The following is a 22,165-nucleotide window of genomic DNA, read 5'->3' as shown; positions in this document are numbered from 1 at the left end:
CCTTCCTTCCTTCCTTCCTTCCTTCCTTCCTTCCTTCCTTCCTTCCTTCCTTCCTTCCTTCCTTCCTTCCTTCCTCCCTTCCTTCCTTGTAGGTTTAAGATAACTCCTAGACTAAGATAAACGAGACTGTTTCTAGAAAGCCTAGTTTCAACATCTATTGAGGATTTACTGTGCTTACTTCCAAGAAGGATTTAAAACAACTTAACAACATATATATGAAATGACTTAGAACACTGGCCAGAAGCCAAGTAGGGAACAGGTGCGTGAGAAATCAAAGATGAGTTAGTTATGACCACGAACAATATAACATTACCCCGAACTTCTTTACCCTAAGGCAAAAATAATGCAGGGAAATCCAATACGGGAACCTTAGTATTTGTGAGCGATATGCCTCATGACCTTTGAAAAGCCTTGAGTTTTGCAATACCGTTCTGGGATGTGATTTTCTCCAAGGAATTGATATATGAGTGGAGGAACCTAGAAGCCACATTCATACTGAATTCTGAGTAGCTGGTGACCCCTGAGTAGCAGGGGTCAGAGGTGACCTTGTGTGTATCCAGTCAACAGATACCAGGACTCTGCTTGGTTTGAAAAGTTGAGAATGTTTACAGAGCAGTTCTAATAGTGACTTAGATGAGGAGGAAAAACGCTATTTTCCCCAACACTTCTGGCCACCTTTAGAATACTAGATTGGCCGTCAAATGTTTCTCCTCTGATGTGAAATCTGAACAGGTTATTTTGGGCACAGTGTCGTCTCCCTTCTCTTCATATTGTTACACCGCAGATCATGGGTGTGTCAGTGAACACAGGAGCATGTCCAGCTGCGGGCTAGCATTAAAAACCAAAGTAATAGATGATAGAGAGTGGTCATTTGTCAATATGGGAAAATATTGCCGTAAGCAGCTAAGCACACCACTTAAAGACCTTCGTGGTTTGTGAATAGCCCTTTCTGACCACGACCATGGCAGTGACATTTTGTATGTTAGCAGCTCTTTCCCCACCATTGAATCACATGTGGTAGCATCGATTAGCTGGCCTTGAATTTCTCCTGAGGCCCAGGGAGAGGGCCAACATTACTTATACCATTTCCTGAAGAAGGAATTGAAGCAGAAAGAAAGGTTAAGTAGCATGGCCAAATTTATAGAATTATAGAATGGGTACCATTTTGGGTTTCTTTACCCTTTTTACTGACTGAGAAAAGTGCCAGACTGAACAGGAGGGTTCTCTTCAGACCGTGAAAAGTATTAGTGGGTCTGGAATCGTTTCTGAAGCCTTAGTCTTTCTCCTCCTCCTTCCTGTCTCCAGTAACTCTCCCTATGAAAATCTAAGGATGGGTGTAGTGAGCCGGACAGGATCGCCATTACAAGATGGCGCCGACACCCTGTCTTGTTTGTTACAAACAACTCCATATTTGGCTATTCCACTGAGAGCTGCGCTTCCCAGCTTCCCGCATGCGCGGTGGATGTAGATTCTTGAGCCTATCCCGATGCGGTCTGGTGTCAGCTGTTGGTGGCAGCCAATCACAGGGCGACCCGTGTGCCAATTCCCTATTTAAGCGGCTGCCTAAGTGCACCCCCTTCCCTTCGCTTCCTGCTCTCCCTTCCCTTCGCTTCCTGCTCCCCTTCGCTTCCTGATGCCTCTCCCCTTCGCTCCCTGCCCCTTTGCTCCCTGTCCCTCGTTTTCCTGCCCCCTCGTTCCATGCCCCCATCAATCAAGGGCACTCCAGTAAAGCGTGATCTGAGTTGAATCCTGGTGTGGTGGTCGTTCTTCCGTCACCGGTCAAGAAGTCCGCCGCAGATGGGTTTATCTACAAATACAAATCTTACTATAAAAAGATTTTTCAAGAAATGTTATAAAGTGATTAAAAACGGAAGGAGAATGCTTAGTTTTTGTGTCCTAAGCTACTACTTATTAAGAATATTAATCAGAAATTAAAATTAACTGCATATAAAGTAAAATATTCAGGAGCTTTCATCTTTATATGTGCATATCTTTTTATATGAAGGAACTCTATAGTTCAGTTCTGGACACGCAGTACCCACACAGGCATGAGCTTGTGGGGCTCCATAAGGCACCTCATTAACAGGGGGTGAAGGTTAGGGACGGGGAGACCTCCCTTCTCTAATCTTTCAAAGTCTAAAGCTCATGACATCATGCTGTACAGTGAAAGAATTACTCAAATCCAGTAATTTGATTCCTAATTTCTGATTCCCTGGACTGATTCCTTTAGGTCATGTGTTTTTGCTTTCCCAACTTCATTCTTTTTTTTTTTTTTCTTGTATCTAGGAACAGGCTAAGGTGCGTGATCATGGACCTGGGCACAGGCTAAGGTGTGTGGTCCTGAGACCAGCACAGGCAAAAGTGCGTGATCACAGACCTGAAAACTGTTTGAAATGTGTGATCAAGGACCCAAGAACATGCTAGGGTGCGCGATCATGGGCCCGGCACAGGTTAGGGTGCGTGATCATGGGCCCAGCACAGGTTAGGGTGCGCGGTAATGGGCCCGGCACAGGTTAGGGTGCGCGATCCTGCACATGTATCAAGTGGTTGAGGAAGATGTCTCCTCAGCATCCTCTCTGAAGTGTGTTAACATGAGCTGTAACTGGGTACATCCTGCAAAGTTGAAACCTGGCCTGCTGGGATTTTTGCAGCTGCTCTCTTCAAACAATGTCCCAGGTGCAGTGGCTAGAATCAAATTCGCTTTATTCCTGTTTCCTCTCGTACCCTGCCCAACTCAGTGATACTTTTGTGTCAAATCCAGAGGACACCTCTGTGTCTCCACCCTCCTATACCACGTTCTCACACAGGCAAGTATTTCCGTAAGCACACTGAACTCGTAACTTCATGACACCCTAATCTCCTGCTCCTCACCTGAATCCTCTTTTCCACCACCTTATTAGGGCTTTAGTCTTAGGTAGTTTTCCCCCACCACAGTCTCTCTGGGGCACTCTCTTCTATTTGTAAAGCTTGTATACAAAGCTCCCAATGTTACTGCGGGGCTGTATTCTACCCAATGACTCCGTGCTGTGTAATCCATCTGCCTTCTTGATAGCTCTCCTTGAAAAATGTATTGCCATCTGCAATAACGAAAAAACTGGAAACCTTCCCTCCTCCCGTCTCTCCACGGTAGACGGTGGATGTCACGCTGGATCGCTTCCTTTTTTCTGATCTCACAAATCCAATGCATCTGTTTTATTAGTCCCATCTTCATATACTAACAGGCTCTGGTGACTTCACCTTCTCTTTTACTAATGTAATCTAAGATAAGGGTCAGTGTCTAGAAGGATGCAGCTAATGTAGGATGATCAAAACAGTCACATTTGAAAGGAGGCCACCAGTGGCCATATTCCCTTGGGGAGACTATAGAAGTTCTACATTCTAGGGCCAGGCTATGGTGGTGCACACTTTCAATCCCAGCACTCAGGAGGCAGAGGCAGGTGGATCTCTGTGAGTTCGAGGCCAGCCTGGTCTACAAGAGCTAGTTCCAGAATTTCAGCCCTGTGCAGAGACATGTTATAAATGGTGAGCCACCATCAACCACCAGCTGTCTGTGCAAAGCACTGGCTTGCTTTGAGGAAGCCATTTGGTTCCAGGCCTTGAGCAGGGAACACTTTTAGACAAAGGAACTGCAGAAATTCACATCACCTGAGTGTCGTGGGAACTCCTGCAGCTAATGGCCTTTAAGCTACCGGCCCACTTTGGGAGTGGTCTCAGGCACTCTAAGTACAGAAGAAAAACGTGTGCAGCCCCTTTTTTTTTCTGCTGGATTTGGTTCCCGGTTCCCAAACCAACAGAGGTAGCAGATCACGACCCTGACTGTGAGTTTATTCCCAAATAAGTAAACCTTTGCTACACTCCATTCCAGGCTATTGTGAAACTCTTTGATACAACTATAATTTGGCGCCCTACATTGGGCACCCTTATGTAAATGCTTTTTCGTTTTCCATCTGCTGGGACCTGAATAATCTCACAGAAAGTATATTAATTGCAACACTGTTTGGCCTATTAACTTGGTATTCTTATTAACTAACCCTTACATCTTAAAGTAACCCATTTCTATTATTTTACATTTTTTACCACGAGGCTTGTGGTTTACTGGTAAGGCTCTGACCTATTTCTCCTTTGGCAGCGCTTTGGCCTGACTCTGCCTTTTTTCCTCCTCTATCTCTGTTTAGATTTCCTGCCTTGCTCTATTCTGCCCTGCCATAGGCCAAAGCGGCTTCCTTATTAACCAATGGTAATAAGGCATATTCACAGCCTACAGAGTCCTATACCCTCTGGGCCATTGCCACAGCCACTCTTCTGTTTTTATGCTTAAGCAACTCCACTGACTCTCCATGTAACATCAGTGACAACGACTTTGATAAACAAGTTGGATCATGCCAATTCTTGCTGCTCTTAGAGTAAAACTCATAATAATAATTAGCATAATCTGTAAAAGCCTGCAGGATCTAGGTCCTGACATTTTCCACAGTCTCATCCCTATTCACCCACCCACCCACCCAAACAAAATGCCCCTCTGCTTAGTTCCTCAAATGCAGTTAGCTCATTTGGGGGTTGCTCTTGTCAGCCGCCCGGCCTGCTGTAGAAGGCTCCCCTCCGAGCTGCTTGACTGGAGGGTTCTCCTCTACCCTTCAGGGTGCTCTTGAGTGTTATCCCAGAGAGCTCCAATGTATATAGTAAGCGTGCCTATTCAACAGCATCCGGTTTTATATTCTCGCAGTACTTATCTACGTTTGCCATTTACTTGACTGACGTCAGTCTCAAATACTAGTTACACGTTTCGTGAAGACAGTGACCGCACTGACCTCGTTAGTCACCGTGGAGTTAAAAACCAGCACAGTGCTTGCCCCCGATAATGAGCGCTTGATGAATATTTGGTAAGTGAACGAAAGAGAAATAGACGGCCTGAAACCAAGTACTAATCCTACTTGAAGAAACACTTTAGGGCAGAAGGGCCACGTTTAAAGTACACGCTGTCAAGGGTGCGCTTGTGTCTGTGACTTGTACCTGTTTTGAGCGTGAAGATGGTGGAGAATTGGTAATGTCAGAGAGAAAATAGGTCTGGGGGAGAGAGAGAGGTGAGCGACAAGGGAGCAGACCACAGAGAGCTGGGGACAGCTCTCCCTCTCATGGCGGCTGCCTAAGGAGCAGGCAGGCAGGCAGAAGCTCTGGTTCCCAGGGCAGAGTGTGTTCCCTTGAGATTTTAGAAATGTTCTTTTCTGTTAATCTTCTCAACTGCTTGACAGGCTCTGTCCCTGCAGCCACTGACCACTGTGCTAGGGAGTGTCCTAAAGAGTCACAGATAAAACAGACCCCAAATGCCTTACACTACGTGGCGAGAGAAACAGGCCCTCTTCTTAAGCTAGGAGCACATTCCTCTCCCTTCCTGCTTTCATCTCCATCGAGTTCCCATCTCTCGCAGAACACAAACCGATCAATATCTAAGTATGTATTTTATATACGGCACAGATTATGCACACATGGTTATTTTTGAGTTGAGAGATATATAATCTCTTGATTATCTTGCAGGAGCTCAGCAATATTAAGAAATTAGGTTTCACTTTATGTGCTGACATTAAGAAAAAATCTCCACGGGCTGGCAAGGTGACCAGACAGGGAAAGGCATTTGGAGCTGTGTAGACCCGGACGCCTGAGTTTGATGCTTAGAAATGTAAAGAACCAACTTCACAAAGCTGTCTTGTGATCGTCATAGGAAGGCATGCATGCACACATACAAAACACCCTTGTAAACCTCTTGTACATGGGAACTGTATTTCAACATCTTGTTTAATGAAACACAACTGCAGTAGCCCAGCATCTGATCTGCTCGGAATACACTGCCTGTTGTAGTAAACCAGCATCTGTTTGCCTAGACGGCTCTCATCTGCAGTGAAATAGCTCTACAGTTGAGGAGCACGCAAGATGCATGAAGGAAGAGAGCTGGAGCTGTGTCTGTGTGGTGGAGAATTTGACTATAAGTCGAGGAAGAGCTGACAGGAAACTTTGCTGAGACCTGAGGTGGGGGGACTCTCAAAAGGGACTCGGAGATTGAGGTCGGAGAAAGAGAGCCCATCACCTACTACTCAACCATAGATATAGCCTGGAAGCTTTCAGCTTGGCCTCAGGGTTGGCCAGCCTCTGAATGGCTGCATCCCTAGGTTGCTATTTGGTACCCAGCTCAGACGCAGAGCTTGCCTTTTAGCTCAGGATATTAAGGAGAGAATAGCAGCAAGGCTGTTGTTGGTACTACTCCTAACATCTATCTACAGGAGCTCTGGCGGAGGCACACTAACTGAGCGCCAGGCACCAGGAGCTGAACTCACAGCACACGCACAAACAGACACGTACTACGGGGAAGGAGACTGAGAAATGAAGGCTAACAGGCTTGCTGAAGGCTGCACAGCCGTGGGTAATGGAGAAGGATGCCGAATGGCTTCCTGACCATTAACCACGGCTGCTCGATGCCTTTGCTCTCTTTAGTTCTTACTGAGAAATGGGGACCCGTCTGTGCTTCTGGAGCGATGAACGGACTCCGTCTGAAGTGGCCGTCAGAAGCAGATCTATTGCTTTTCCTAATGCGGACTCTGAAATGTCATCTATCTGAACACTGGACTCAGGCAGTCATTAGGGTTGGAGCTTTGAGCTGTGGAAATGCTGGGAATATGGGGGGGGGCTCAACAGACAATAACAGATCTTTTAGAGGCGGGGATAATGCTATATGTTTAAAAATATTCTTACTGCCACATCTTGGGCTAGGATTGAGTTGAAAATACTCACATTTGATATTAGAAACACTGAATTTGACCCACACATTCTTTTACTGGCTAAAATTGTCCTGCAGAGTGATGCGCGGATTTGGTACTATGTCTTGCTCTACTCTACAGGCAGTTAGCTCTAGAGAACAGATGTGGCTATACTGGAATCCATTTGCTTCTAATTTAGACTATTGGAGAAAAATAGAAATATAATTAAGATCAGCAATGCAAAGTCATTTGGTCAAGAAAAGCTTTGCAAGCATGGTGCCTAAACCATGCAGGTTGATTTGGGTCCATTAAACCATCACTTTTGGTAACAAAATATAAATAGGAAATCTGTATGTTAATATTTTCTGAACAAATAAATTATTCTGTTGTTTTTCAACGCTTTCTAAGGCACTGTTTCCAATCTGGAGCTGTTGTTATGGCCTTCACTACTGGGGGTGTGAACTGGGTGTTGTAACATTTTTACTTCTGAAGTGGCTACACTTGCTTCACCCAGGCACCAGATGAGGCCCTGGGTACCACATGAGCTCCTCCGGAACAGAGGTGGGGCGGGGCACTTAAGGATGGAGCTACTGCCCAGCAGATGCTTTCTAGGAGTTGGTACTTGGCTGTGGGTATCATGGATGTTACCTTGCAATCCTCACGTCAGCTCTGAGAACTGTGGTGCTGCTCTTCCCACCCACTGGTTAGAGAACCAGAGCTTAAATCAATGAAGAAATTTGCCAGGACCACTAAGCTAGTGAGTGAGAATGGAGCAAAGGACTCTATAACCCAGAGCCCACAGCCAAACCCTTCTACTCTAATCTTCCAAAACAGCAAAAACAGTTCAGGAAGAGATACTGGCTTCCAATGCTGCTTAAACTGCAAAAGCAAGCAAACCAACCCACCACTACCACCAATAACAACAACAAAGAAATCGAACCCTAGTTGCCTGGTGGAGCGGCTTATGTCACTTAGGGCTTGGGAGGCTGAGGCAGAAAGACTGCCGTAAGTTTGAATCCAGTTCTTCCCCAGCATAGAGTACAAAGAAAGACTCTGTCTTAAAAAAGTCTCTGAGGTAGTAGAAAAGCCAGGGGGACCGTTGGTTAACAGACCATCTCCTAAGCACTCACTGGCAGCTGGGCCCCGGAGAAGGCAGGTGAGGCATGGGTCAGACCCGCTGGAGCTGGGAGTTAGCTGGGAAAGCGGCCATACGGCAGGGAAGGTAGAGAGGAGTTAAGTCAGCAACTGTGGAGAGTGTGAACTTGGAAGCCTTGCTTCTGGCTCCAGTACTGCCTCCTGGTGTGATCTTGGCAAGCCACCTAACTATTCTCAGCCTCCGTTTCTCCGGGCAACGTGAACTGAAACCTATTTTACTTCCCTCCCAGATTGTGAGGATCAAATGGAGTGAGGCCTATGGACCGCGAGGCTCACGTGCACACGGACCGTGAGGCTCACACGCACGTGATGCTCACACGCACATGGACCGTGATGCTCACACGCACATGGACCGTGTGTATGCTCACACGCAGATGGACCATGAGGCTCACAGACACATGGACCATGATGCTCACACGCACACGGACCGTGAGGCTCACACGCACACGAACCATGAGGCTCACGCGCACATGATGCTCACACGCACATGGACTTGCTATCAGATTGATAGTTCAAACCTAGTTTTTTAAAGTGAGGAAAAGGTAAGAATTGACCACTTACCAAGATGATATATGGGTAGCAGATGAGCACATGAAAATGGCCAGTGCCATTCAGTTGGGACTTTAAAGAGAGGTGCTTGTGTCCCAACTAGTTACGGCTAGAACTAAGCAACAGTACTGGTAACTGACCAGCACTCGGGAGGCAGAGGCAGGTGGATCTCTGTGAGTTCGAGGCCAGCCTGGTCTACAAGAGCTAGTTCCAGGACAGGAACCAAAAAGCTACAGAGAAACCCTGTCTCGAAAAACCAAAAAAAAGTACTGGCAACTGAGACCACGGCTGCTCAACCTTTCTGTGCTGTGTATGAAAATGAATAGCTACTTAAGAAAGCAGTTTGTCGGTTTCCTAAAAAGTTAAACACTTGTTTGTCATCCAACGGACTTGTCTCAGTACGCTAAGAACTTATATTCGCATAGATGCCTTTGTGTGGGTTTTTATGGAGACTTATATTTTTATGGTGAGGTTTTACCACCAGTGAAACAGCCCAGATGTCCATCAAGTGGGAATGGATAAACACGGTGGGCTGCTACTCAGCTATGAAACGAAGCACATTAGCCATATACCCCAAACACAAGCGGATCTCAGATGCTTTATGTTCAATGAAAAAGAGCTCCTGATTCAGAAGGTGACAGAGTATATAACTGACATTTATTTGACATTCTCAAACCGGCAAACTCAGTGGCAGTTCCCTGGAGCTTAGCTATGGGGCCAGGGTGACGTTAGGGTCTGTATCTGGATCAGTGATAATGGTTATTTTGTTGCTTTAACATTAGTACTAACTGTTACGTCTTTGACTGTTTCATACAGGTCTATAGTACAGAACAGTTACATTTCCTCCCCACCCTTTCCTCCCCTTCTCACTTCCATCAACCCCTCCTCCCATCCCGCCCCACCCTCACTTACGATGTTTGGTTTTCTCTGATGACCTGTTCAATCTAAACAGGAGGACCTGTGTGATCACTGCCTGAGGACTAGTCCTTTAGAGTCCAGTGGGGTCACCGATGGATACAATGTAAAGTCAATGACTTCCCTTTCCCCGAATCTGTCAGTAGGAAATACCTCAGCAGTTGGGCAGGGCTCCCTAGTCCTCCCCGACCCAAGCCTGACACTGTTGGTGGGTCCATTCTTTGCAGACTCAGTACAGTCATCCATGGTAGCTGAGTGTTCACGATTGCTTACTGTTTTATTGCTTACTGTTGTTTCTGAGGTAAGTCTCAGATAACTCAGTGTGTCCTTGAACTTGCCCATAACTCAGGAAAACACTGACTTCCTGATCCTTCTGCCTCTGCCTCCTAAGTGCTGGGGTTACAGTTGTGATATATGTATATATATATACACACACACACACACACACATATATATATATATATGTATATATATGTAATTTTGAAAAAATGCCTTACAGATAGGCATGAAAATAGTCAATTTTTTTATATGTGGATTGCACCTCAATTTTTAAAAATGGGAAAAACAACAGCACCAAAAACCTGTATGAAGTCAGGCGAAGGACTCAGGTCACACCTTAGCCAAAGTTTCTCCCACTATTTGGCTTAGTAACTTCCTTCCGAGTTGTTCACCACAGACCAAGGTAAGTTTCAGCCCACTGAAACTGATGATAAATTCTGAGTTTGCAGAGTTAGAAGACTCTGAATTAAAGAGGGTTTTACTTCAGTCTCTGAAAGGTACTTTTAATCTCAAAACCTTTCAAGTATCATGTTCTCTACCACAGAAATATAGTCCCATCTGAAGTGACAGAGAGCTGAAAATTATTAGCTACAGGTGCCTGGCTTTGGGGTACAAGGACTGATGGTAACCAATCATTGCCAAAGAAGGGAGTGGAAGTGAGTCACTCACAAAACATACACCCACCTCTGACTAAATTTACACCCACCTTCAGGGTTCCTCAAATGCTCCGCCTTATGAGGCTTTCGGCTCCTCAGTGAATGGCTCATGGATAGAATTCAGGAGCAAGACTAAGTAACTTCTAGGGGCAACGGGTGATTCTCTGTCAGTTATGACTACAGAAGACCAAGAGCGTGCCCCTCTTTTAAATATTGTTGGCATGTTTAAAGTGGAAGACAGGCAGCGGAAGCCAAGCCTTTCGTCTAGAGCCGGATTGTGAAACCGCAGTACCATATCTTAGCACGGTTGTCCTGAAACAATGTGTGTTTCTATAGCCAACCTTGTTTCTTATCCACTTCCCCCTTTTCTTTTTATGTGGATGCATGTTTTACCTGCACGTGTGTTTGTGTAATGTGTACATGTAGTGCCTATGGAAGCCTGAAGGGGGCAACTGGTTACCCGGAACCAGATTGGCAGGCAGTTGCACACCTCCACGGAAATGCCAGGAATGGAACCCGGGCTTTCTGGACGAGCAGCCAGTGATCTTCAGGGCAGCACTGTCTCTCCAGCCCTGCCAGCGTTCCTTTCGAAAAGCCTTTCTTTCCTTCCCCACCCCTTGACCCAATTCCCAGCTTCTCTTTCACTTCACTTTTTAAATTAAACAAATTCAGCCTCTACCTTCTGTGTTCCGTAGCTCTGTACGCTGAAAATGGACTCCTGAAATGGTGGCATTTCTGTCTTCACGGGCCCTCCCGCCATAGTGCAAAAGGTAGAAAATTAATATGCAAGTAGGGACTGATAGAAGTCTGATATGAATCGGGACAAAGAAGAAAAATAAAGTTTAGGCAGTGGAGTGTGGGTGCCCATCTAGATGGGGGCAGAGGTGGGGAAGGTGGCAACAAGCAGGTACTTGAATACAGACATGAAAGTAGAAGGTATGACCGTAGACCATGAAGTGGTCTAAAGAAGGGGAAGTGGGAGACAAGACTGAGTAATGGGGGAAGAAAGACAAATTTTGTATTTTTTCTCTTATGCAGAATCAATCGATCGATCAATCAGTCTATCTATCATATATCTGTCTAATCTATTTATGTATTTTACAGAAAAGCAAAAGAGAGACTATTTGGGAAGAGGAAGGACACAGGTTTGGAGTTCAAGGGAGGACGGTGGATGGAAGCAAATATGATCAAGATACAACGCTATCCATGCTTTATAAGATAGCCTAATGAGAGCCACTGTGTTGCACACCTGCCGAAAACAAAAAGAGGAGGCCCATGTGGCTGCTGCATGCAGAATAGATTGCCCACGAAATTGAATCTCATCGGGAAGTGGCTGTGGAGTGAGTTCCAGAACAGCCAGGTCTACACAGGGAAACCCTGTCTCGAGAAACCAAAGCAAACAAATATACAAACAGACAGAACAAAAATACCACCAACGTCAACGAAAAATGAGAAAGTTGAGGCTTCTCTTGCTAAGTTTTATTTCTAAGCCCCAAAGAGAGCATGTTGTCTACTTAGGGGGCTTCTAAACTCAACGTAACTCCTGCTCTGTGGTCAGCAGAACAAAGATCACTCAGATGGTGCATTCAGAGCATCGCTCAGGGTGGTGGAATCCAGCCCCCCCCCCATCTCAGCTAGCGCTGGTGACAGGGTCTCCCTTCCGCTTAAACATACAGTGCACCACACCCACACCTCCGCCCACACACAAAACAACTGACCAAAGAGTTAAAACAACAACCCTCGCCCCCAACCACCAACGTCAGGTCCTAAATTGCAGAAGTTATTAGTAATGGGAAAAGTAAGTAGTTGTATCTCTCAAGCATGACTCAGTTCAAAAACCATTTATCCATCCCCTAAAGTGCCCTGTGGAGGCTCAGTGCGGGACAGAAGATGAAAAACGCCCGACTCCCGCCTTCTGCGCTTTCACGGAGCCGTGACAAATGGCTTCCCGAGTTTGTGAAAGCCAGGAGTCCCCTCTCTTTAATCACACTGCTGTGTTCTAGGTCAGCTGAAGGACCAGCCACAATAAAAGAATTCTGTTCTTTGTCAACTGGAAAATTAAACCTCCTTCTCTAGCTGTCCTTAGCCGCTGACCCTCCGCAGCTCGGATGATCTTTCCCTTCCTCCCAGCGGTCGCTGTTATTCTGAGGGCCCCCCAGAGCAGAAAGGAAAAGTGTTTTCAAGGCGTGTCTTCTGTCGAAGGTACCCCTGCACATTGGTGCTGAACAGGCAATAAATCATAATAAATAAAAGTGGTAGCCCATGGCACGATCTGATTGAGTCGTTTAAGCGATCACTTTGAGTTGACAACAGGTGCGGTGATCACGCCCGAGGCGTTCAGAGGCTCAGGAAACAAAGGAGCCAGAGAAACAGCTTGACCAAAGTGGCCGCTTCCCAAGGGCAACGCCTCTGTTCATGGCTGCTCAGCCTCAAGGCCTGCAGGACCCAGTGGGTGAGTAACCAAGGCACTGCGAATTCTCCCACCTCCTCTGTAGAGGGCTCTACAAGCTCACGGCTTGGCTGCCACTTCAGACTTGCCTTCTAAGTCTGTGGTTCTGAGGGCTGAGGTTCTAAGTGACCTGCGGATGGATACTATGCCAGGCACTGACAGACTAATCCTCACATTAGTGTCTGGGTGGAGTCGTTCAGAGGGAAGCTTCTAGGCCTTTCTCAGCAAGGGGAAAGGCGGATAGTTGCCACCCCTTTGAATCCTGGGAGATCTTAATGAACTCAGCAAGTGATGGTGTCGTGGGGAGCGCCTGGCCCACATTCACGAAGCCAGTGCACAGTTAAGTCAAGGCCCTTGTTGCTGGTGTCTGTCTGCAAAAGGACCAGCTCCCTGGAGGCCTCAGCTGGACTAAACCTCATGGAATTACCCACGAGTCAGCTCGGTACCAATGCAAAATACAGAGACTGGAAATATCTGTTAGTGCACAGGGGAGCTGTCTGACAAAGTGGCCAGAATCTGAGAGCCAGGGCTTCAGCAACACCTCAGCAGAGGCACCACACTGGGACACCAGCATCCCCTGAAGCCAACCCAGGAAAGCTTTGGCATCAGGCCAGCAGGACACAACGAGGTGGAAAAAACAGCATCCTTGGAGGCCAGGAGTTGGGTTCTGATACATTGTCTCTTGCTTACTGCCTGGGAGACCTTAGGGCGAACCATTCCTCTCTCTGGGCTTTCGTTTCCTAACTGCTAAATGTTAGCCAGTTCCACTCTCTCCCTTGTAAAACTGTCCTGTAGGGAACCCTCAGAGAAAGCTTTACCCAAACACAGAGGGAGGACTTTCTCCAGCTCCATCACTTGCTGAGAAAAGGCTCAGCTATTAAAATGATCACTTTGGCGATGTTTCAAAACTGAAATCGCTATAAAGGCTGGAGACTATCTCAGTGCTCAGTGGTCTGTTCCGTGTGGAATTCAGCCTGGGAAGTCAGCGGCACAATGCTGTGAGCTCTTTGGAACTGCATCCTGACCTCAGTGGGTTAGAGAAGGTTCCACGGGATTGTTTTAAGTTTAGAAGTACAGCTGGCCTCTTGCTCTCTGGGGGTGGAGCTGTTGAACACTGTTTTTGTTTATATCCGCTTGAAATGAATGACAAAGCTGGAAGCTGGGTCCAGGCTGCCTCGGAGGACGGGCTGTCAGTGCCTTCCTCCTTTTCAGCATTTAAGCTCGAATGACTCCATCAAGTCAGAAGGTTTTTAACGGCCGCGTGGCCAATGTCTTCACGGTCAAGCGTTTCTCATTGTCGTCCGCTCAGGACGAGTGAAGACCAATCCATCTTTTATTTTTGGCAACATCTTTCCCCGGGACACGGGAAATGTGTCCGTAGCATGCCAAGAGGAAATAGTTATGAACGTTAGGAGGGGCAAGTCTGAGCCTCAAAAAGTTAGGAGAATGCACTTTTGATGTATTTACTCAGCTTATTCTTAACTGAAAGCAAACGCAGAAACCAGTGACTATAGCAGGCCAGTTACTTGTGTGGAAGTCTTAGCCCGTTCAAGTTCATTCCTCTAATTCTTTCATCTTGCCAGGGTGGTTTGGTTGAGGGTAAATGGGGGAAGGTATGGTTTTTAATATAATGCATCTCTCTTCGAGGATCTCTATTCACTTAAATGGGAAACTTCCATCAAAATAATACGATTTTCTTGCCCCCACCCCACTTTATAATTCTATTATCTCTAAGTGGAAACATTGCTGCTCTTAGTAGTGTGTGTGAGTACAGAGGTGTGTGTGTGTGTGTGTGTGTGTGTGTGTGTGTGAAGCAGATTGCAGACAGGAACTCCTACTGAAGTAACCACTGAATCAACGGCAATGACAAGGTGACTAGACAAAGGACCTTAGTGTCATTTGATACAGGTGGGAATTCAGGCCAATCGTGAATGGAAAAGACTCGGGTATTTCATGTGGAAGATGAATCTCAACTGAAAAGTCAAAGGTATGTAAGAGGGAAACATCCTTATAATGACTGGCGGCCCCTGTTTTATTTACTTATTCCCCCTTTATCCAAACAATGAATAATTATTCCCATCCTCGAGGCAGGGTGATGTGCTGGCCACCAGGAAGAGAAAAGGAATTAGAACCCTCTCTCTCTCTCTCTCTCTCTCTCTCTCTCTCTCTCTTTCTCTCTCTCTCTTCAAGACAGTGTTTCTCTGTAGCTTTGGGGCTTGTCCTGGAACTCGCTCTGTAGACTAGGCTGGCCTCGAACTCACAGAGATCCGCCTGCCTCTACCTCCCAAGTGCTGGGATTAAAGGCGTGCGCCACCACCACCCGGCTGAACCTTCTCTTTTTGACCTTGTAGAGTTGGCATTGTAGGGAAAGAGGACTCCTAAAGAAATAGACACGGCGCATTTTGTTGGGCTCTTTAATGGACTTGCACACTGAGTGATATAAAGATACAGGAGAATTTCTTAGGAATATATTTTTGTGCTAATGTATCTGAGTAATGTTGCTGTTCTCCACAACCTGTTGTGTCCCTGTCACCAAGTTTGTGTCTGTGCACACACACATGGGATCAGCCCTCTTTGCCTCCCTCTGAGACCTGAAGATTCAGCTACCCAGAGCTGAACTTGTATTTCATTTACAACTGTGCAGTTCCCTTGACAAAGAGCGAGGAAGCAAATCAAAGTGCCTTAGCCTTCAATTTGATAAGCGTCAGGTGAATAAACTCCTCAAGATGCCTCGACCTTCCTGTTGGTCATTTCTTTGACTGTCTTAAGGCACGGATGGTACTGAAAAGAAAAGAGCCTGGTATTGATAACCACACTCATCTGAAACTCGCTTCCTGCTATTCTTAACATATCAGGCAGCAGGAGGGGGAAATCCTCCGGGGCTCCCTCGGCAGCTGCACAGTCAGCCACCTCTGGCTGCTGCCGGTTTGTTTGTTTTTTTATCCTTTTCCATTGGGATCAACAGCTTCTGTGACCGGAACCGGAGCTAGGTTAAGTACACTTTGTCTATACTTTGACTTCACCGTGAAATACGCTGGCTTTTCCTGTCATCAAAGGTGTTTAGTGACTATGGCAACAGGCTGATTAGCTCCCAAGGTCTGGGAGTGTTCTGTTCATCTGCTGCTGAGCTGCGGCTGCCTTCTGAGGGGGTGCTGAGGGGTCTCGGAAGCCTCATTCCACACGAACAACCAGTTTGACGTTCCATCTCCTCTGTCCTATACTGCGTTCCTATGTCCCCAAGCCTCACGACGCTCATACAGTTGGACGCTCGGCAGCTCTGCGTCTTTCCTATCAATGCCAAGGTCAAGAAGCAGATGGTGTCTGGTGCCCCAGACCTGGCAGACTGGAAGCTATAGAAACTGAAAAATGAACCCACAGTTGAGCAATGGTGCAGCTAGGAACGTAATGTCAAAGCGGGGCAGTTCCAGAAAGAACCAGAGATAATCACGTGCCCAGTGTCAGGCTCGGGAGACCAGCAGAGGTCTCCTGGGACACAGCAGAGGAGGATGCTCGGCTATTTAGTTTAAGGTGTCTTCGATAGGCGTTATCGAGGCTACACACTGTGATCAGGAGACAGGATTAGCAAAATGGCTTCATTTGGGGCTAAATATCGTCACTGATATCTGATAGGATTAACTTGGGCCAAATCGTGGGGCCGTGTGGGGAGTTCTGGGGAGGTTATTTTTAATCAGCCTTTCCCACCAGGTACTTTATAAAAGTGTTAATAATAATAAAGAACAATATTAGCTTTGGACCAATGGCATAATGGCGCCGGCCATTTTCCGGCTTGGAGAGCAGGAGCAATCTAAATCAAAATCTGTAATTAAAAAGGATAATGACTTCTAAATTAGTTTTTATTAATAGAATTAAGCCATATTAGGTCTTAGCTGATATCATAAATTTGGCATTAGAATGTTCACCCTTAATGAAAACATATAAGGACTGAATGATTTAAAGGTCTGATACTGTGTGTTGATTTATAACATTAAATATGTTATATCATCAGTATGACTCTGCTTAAAGACCCTGTGTCACTAGCGAAGGGTTTAGGTGGTTGCTTGCAGATCTAGGTCACATACAGAGGAAAGCCAGAGGAGTCGCAGGCTGCCCTCCACGGCTGTGTGTTCTGCGTGTCTCATCGTAATAAAGGGCTGATCAGTCGGGATGTCGGGTTGTCCCAAATAACCAAGGGAGGCTATAAGAATGGGACATGGGACCTCCTTCCCTGGATATGTGTGTCTGGCTCTGCTGTCTTGGGCAGGGAGCTGCCAGAGAAGAAATGAGCAGGAACGCCTCTCAGTGGATGGCAGCAGCTTTGGCAAGGCTGCAGGCTGCCTGTCCAAGGCTACTGGACTTTCCTGAATTGTCTTTTGATGGCCTCGCCATCTGCCCTGCTGCTTGCACCTCGGCTCCCTGGTTCCTCTGCTAGTCAATCAATCACCAGAGAAGTCAAGGGCGGGGTCTCTCTCTGGTTTTCCTTTTACAGGTATTGGGGAGATCCTGTCTCTGCTGGCCTTTCTAATCCTCCCTAAAGGACTTCTAGTATTTCTCACTACTCAGAAAAGACACGATTTTGGTGTCTTCTAGTTCCCTGTACTAATGCATTGAGCTCGTACAGCCCAGGGGGTAGTAGGCTTCGCTGAATTTGGTGTAGATGAACGGTGTGCCTCAGTCTCCATCCATTTAAGGACGAAGCCTGAAAATAAATGTTTGTCCTTGGTCTTAAATCATTCCAGGGGCGTTTCCAATAAACACTGGAAACTCTGGGGTGCTAATACCAAATGAAAGAACTAGCAACGGCTTCAAGGTTTTACATCCAGACCTGTAATGTGCCTCTTGTATTTAAAAAACGTGCCAGGATGCACACAGAAAGACCCGTGAGGTAAAAAAGATAAAAGAAGTCACCTCGCAATGACCCCTGAATTCCTAACTTGGTCAACACCGAGCTTCTCCTGGGGGAGGGACCATTGCAAATGAGAGACAGGTGGGGAGACAAGACCGGGAGAGCAGGTTCAGTCCATTCTGGCTCAGAGCTTGAAGGGCCGAGAAGCCTCTGCTTCTGCTGCCTGCTCACCGCTCCGACCTGGCTAGCTCTGGCTCTTCTTGCCGGAATCCCTCTCTGACAGGGTCTTCACTGTAAATCTTTGCAGAGGGCTTCTCTGCTCCATGCTTGTTCTCCCTGCCACAAACGGTTGCAGAGAGAACCGCAGTTCCACGATGTTGCGGTGGTCGCCGGGCAGCACCAACGATCTTTAAAACCATTTCTCCACCCCTGTTTGCGGGTGGGGTGGGGACACCTATTTGAACTCGACTAAGGACACGCACTGGTTCGAAGGGTGCCGTATGTCTTGCCGTGCCGGATGACACCCTCTAAGAATAGACCCGGAAGAGCAAAACCATCCCTGCGCTACTTCTTCTCACGCATTATTACAAGGATGTCTCAGTGTTTTCTTATTTAGTTCTGAAGGGGAAAATGAGACCTCCAAGGAGCCAGGATCTCACTGAACACCGCCGCACTTCAAGAATTTATACCTGTAATTTTCCACACACTCGTGCTCCTGGCAATGAGATGCTCACACTAAGATCGTATGGCCCTTTGGTCTATGAAATACGCCACTATTTCTCTTTCCAAATACCGTTTCCTACTTTGGGACTGATAATGAAAGCTGTATGATGCTCAAGCAAAAGGTCAATAAATCTTTCACAACAGAGCAATTCACCAGGTAGAAGATGTCCGCATTTTCCAGTTTTCCTACTTAAAGACATTTTCCCAACCCACACTGCTAGCACTTAGGTATTTATTAAGTGTCATCACTGTATTTGTAGAACACATTTTCATACTCCATTTTGCCCCTGAATAGATTACCCTTAGCTATAAAGCCATCTGAGCCTTAAGGACGCCCTATTCAAATTGCCTTGCTTTAGACCAATGTTTTTAAACTGGCATTCCAATTCATTTAGGTAGTCTTTATTTTCCACATGAAAGATTCTTCAAATTAAGTCAGTGTTTAAAAAAAAAATGGGAAGAAGAAAGAAATGGCTCCTGAAAGAACGGGTTGAATATGAAGGAATCTTCTCAGCTTGGCCAAGGTGGTCGTGAAGACCAGGCACAGCTGAGTCTGTTCCAACTTTAAACACAAGGGATCTCCCAGAGGCGGCTGCCGCCTGGTGGGCAGAATCGTGGCACAGTTAGGCAGAGACAAAGACTCGCAAGGTGTGTTCCTCCCCAACTTTTCAGGAGAGAGAGAGTCAGAAATTCCTTTTGTGTCTTCCATTTTTCAACTACACACAACCACCCTCCTCCTGGGGACTGAGGTGTCTTTGGTGGGTTTGAAGGGTTCCTGGAGTCCTTGCTTGGCTGGACTGCTAACAGGAGGAGGGCTAACTCATCAGCAAGATTCACTCATTTCCTTGAATGGAAACACCACGGGAGTCTGCTCTGCCAACCCAGGCCTCTGAAGCCAGTCTCTGGGTGCTGGGGACTCCTTCCTGAACATCAGCCTGCCCTGGTTTTAGGAATGAGCCACTGTGTGTCCATTCTGCCATGGGCAAACAAAACCCTCTGGCCTTGTTCTCAGTGGTGTCTGAAACGCTCCTAAGGCCCATAGGATTTTGGAAGAGCCGCTTAACCCCAGAAGTGGCTTGGGTTTCTTCGAGACTAATTGTGCTTCCCTCAAATAAATAAAACACACAGATGTAACCGGGTCCTGAGTTACCGGAAGGCTTAGGAGTTTTAAAACTGCCAAAGAAGCGTGCTATGGGATTGTACGGTCCGCTGTTTCTTTGAGAAATAGCATTAGTGCAGCTTAAAAAAAAACCGAGAGACGCGGAAGGAGGCATAGAACAAAGCGAATTGTACACGGATGTAATGTGTTGCCGCTATTGGTCCACATGCTCTTCTCCAGTTCTGAAGGTGGTCCTGTGTCAGTGAGGCTTAGACACGGAGGCGCAACCATCTCTCTGGGTTAAATGCATCTGAGCCCAGGAACTCTGTGGGATTGGGACAACCTACTATACAGCATTCAGAACTGTTCATTATGACATACAGCATCGGCCGGAGTTTGGTTAATGGAAAGGTACTTAATGAAAAATATTCTCCATCACCAAAGACTGGCACCACATTACAACAGGATGTGATTGCCTGACTTCCCCTGTCTTCTCCAAGAATATACTTATTCTTTATCTGAAGGTTTCATTTTTCAGTTATCTTAAATAGAAATCAAGGTTATACAGGGATATATGACCTCAATGGATTTTATCTTGTGAAATTTAGATATAATAGAAAAATAAGCAAACAAAATTTCAGTTCAATAGACTTAGTATTTATAAAATAAAATACTAAGCAGTCATTAAATATGATCTATAACCGGGCAGTGGTGGCAAGAGCCCTTAATCCCTGTACTTAGAAGGCAAAGGCAGGGGGATCTCTGAGTTTGACGCCAGCCTGGTCTACCAGGGTGAGTTCCAGGACAGCCAGAGCTAAATGGAGAAATCCTGTCTAGAAAAACCAAAAAGAAAGAAAAAAAAATCTATAGAAGTATATTTAACATCATGGACTAATAATATAAACATCAGAGAAGAATCCAAAAACCAAAATGGTTATATTTTTAAAAGAAAATTCATTTTTGAATTTTGATTATCTTTAGTTTTGAAATAGTCTATAATTAATATGTAGTATGTTGTTAAAATAAGTAAAGGTTATCAAAAAGGAGAGATGTTTATTTTTTTCCAAAAGCAATCTACTGACCAGGAATTACAGAAAATGGCCATGCTCCCCTGGATTTTCTCCTCTGGAGCCCCTAGCCATCTTCTTCCATCCTAGACTTCCTTACCTTGCTGCCTGGTAGATGCTGATTTTCTGTTTTGGGTAGACCAAAGTAAAGATGAAAGACTACAAAAAGCTTAACGAGGCAATATGTGTCAACTGAAGATCATTAGCATTGCTCAGATTCGGAGGTGGAAGCTGTCAGGTCCAAAGAAAAGTCCCAACTCCAGAAAGCCGCCAGATATCCAGAAATGGACTCAACCTGGACTGACTTACAGGAGGGTTTCTGGCAGTTAGATAAAAGCCTTCATTCTTCAGGAAGTTGGGAACCCAGGTTCCCTCTGCCAAAAGAAGTCATTTTCCTTACCTCTGGCAGAAGGGACGTCTGACTACCTGTGGTGCCTATTAGCATATCAAAGCACATGCTGGCGACCAGGCTTCCTCAGGCACAAGTACCTGTTACACGCCCCCCCCATAAGCCTCCCAGCCTTCTCACCTCCTCCCCAGCCCTAAACGCCCTCCAGCTCAAAGTCCCCTCAGCTCATTCTCCTTACACCGCCACCATTTGAGGTGCTCTCTGTGTCTCCTCCTCCTTCTCCCCCACACCCACCCACCCACCCACCTTGCTCCTGGCCAGGTGCAAGCTGTTAGCCGCGTTCAGCCTGCTTTCTCTCTCTGCTGCGAGACGCCCTTCTAACAGCCCCTGCTCTTGTTCTTCCAGACCCCACGAAACCTTACTGTCTCTATGTACGGATGAGAGGTCAGGAGTGGCCACTAAGTTCTAACCCAACAGGCTGGGCCTTCGATTCAGGCTGTTGTGTTTTTATTCAAACAGCTGGACCTCCTCATCTGTGGGTGGCAACCGTGCCTGAGCCCTGGCAGCAGCAGCTGGACTCACTTGGGAGGCTCTCAAGATCACCTTGTCCAGGCCAATCAAGGTATATTCTACCCACCGCCTCTCAGGCCTTCTGAGACACTCCTCTCTCTCTCTCTCTCTCTCTCTCTCTCTCTCTCTCTCTCTCTCTCTCTCTCTCTCCCCCCCCCCCAATTCGGCCTTCACAGAGTCCAGACTTTTCATTTACTGTTTCTAGAAAATCCTCAAATTACTTTGACCTCCAGTCCTGCCCTGAACCCCACAACTCTCCTTCCTGCTCCCTCCCCCTCTGGTACCTCCCCTCACTCTGGCCCAGAGGCTGTAGAGGCTTTAACCTCACCTCCACAGGGTCTTCTAGACCAGTCATGTACAGATTCCCAACTCACCCTGTTTGCTGATGGAAGTTCCCGTAGAGATAAATCAGGCAACCACCAGGCATCATATGCAGTGGTCACTTCCACTGACATAGTCGAAGCGACCCGCCTGCCAATGGGAACCTCCTCACAAAAGGCTGAATTAATTGCCTTGACCAGGCCACTCCAAATAGCCAAGGGCCAACAGGCTAATATCTGCACTGACTCTAAATGTGCCTTCTTGATAGGCCACACTCATTCTGCACTCTGGAAGGAAAGGGGCTTCCTCACTATCAAGGGCACCCCCATAGTTAACAGACGCCTTATAGCCAACCTCTTGGAGGCCCTCCAGCTCCCTGCAGAAGTAACCATTATTCACTGTGGGGGACACCAGTCCTCCAAGGACCCAGTGGTCTTAGGCAAT

At 46.6% G+C, this 22,165-nt stretch overlaps 1 protein-coding gene across 6 annotated transcripts in view; it reads right to left on the bottom strand.

The window, feature by feature from the left end:
- The window catches only part of Magi2 (membrane associated guanylate kinase, WW and PDZ domain containing 2), a 1,214,245-nt gene that overhangs the window by 3,263 nt on the left and 1,188,817 nt on the right, over positions 1 to 22,165 (bottom strand). The gene's annotated exons all lie outside the window — the stretch shown is intronic.

Source organism: Microtus pennsylvanicus, chromosome 22, assembly GCF_037038515.1.
Source record: "Microtus pennsylvanicus isolate mMicPen1 chromosome 22, mMicPen1.hap1, whole genome shotgun sequence".
Classification (NCBI taxonomy): Eukaryota; Metazoa; Chordata; class Mammalia; order Rodentia; family Cricetidae; genus Microtus; species Microtus pennsylvanicus.
The sequence above is the reverse complement of the archived record's forward strand: the minus strand, read 5'-3'. Positions and strand labels throughout refer to the sequence as shown.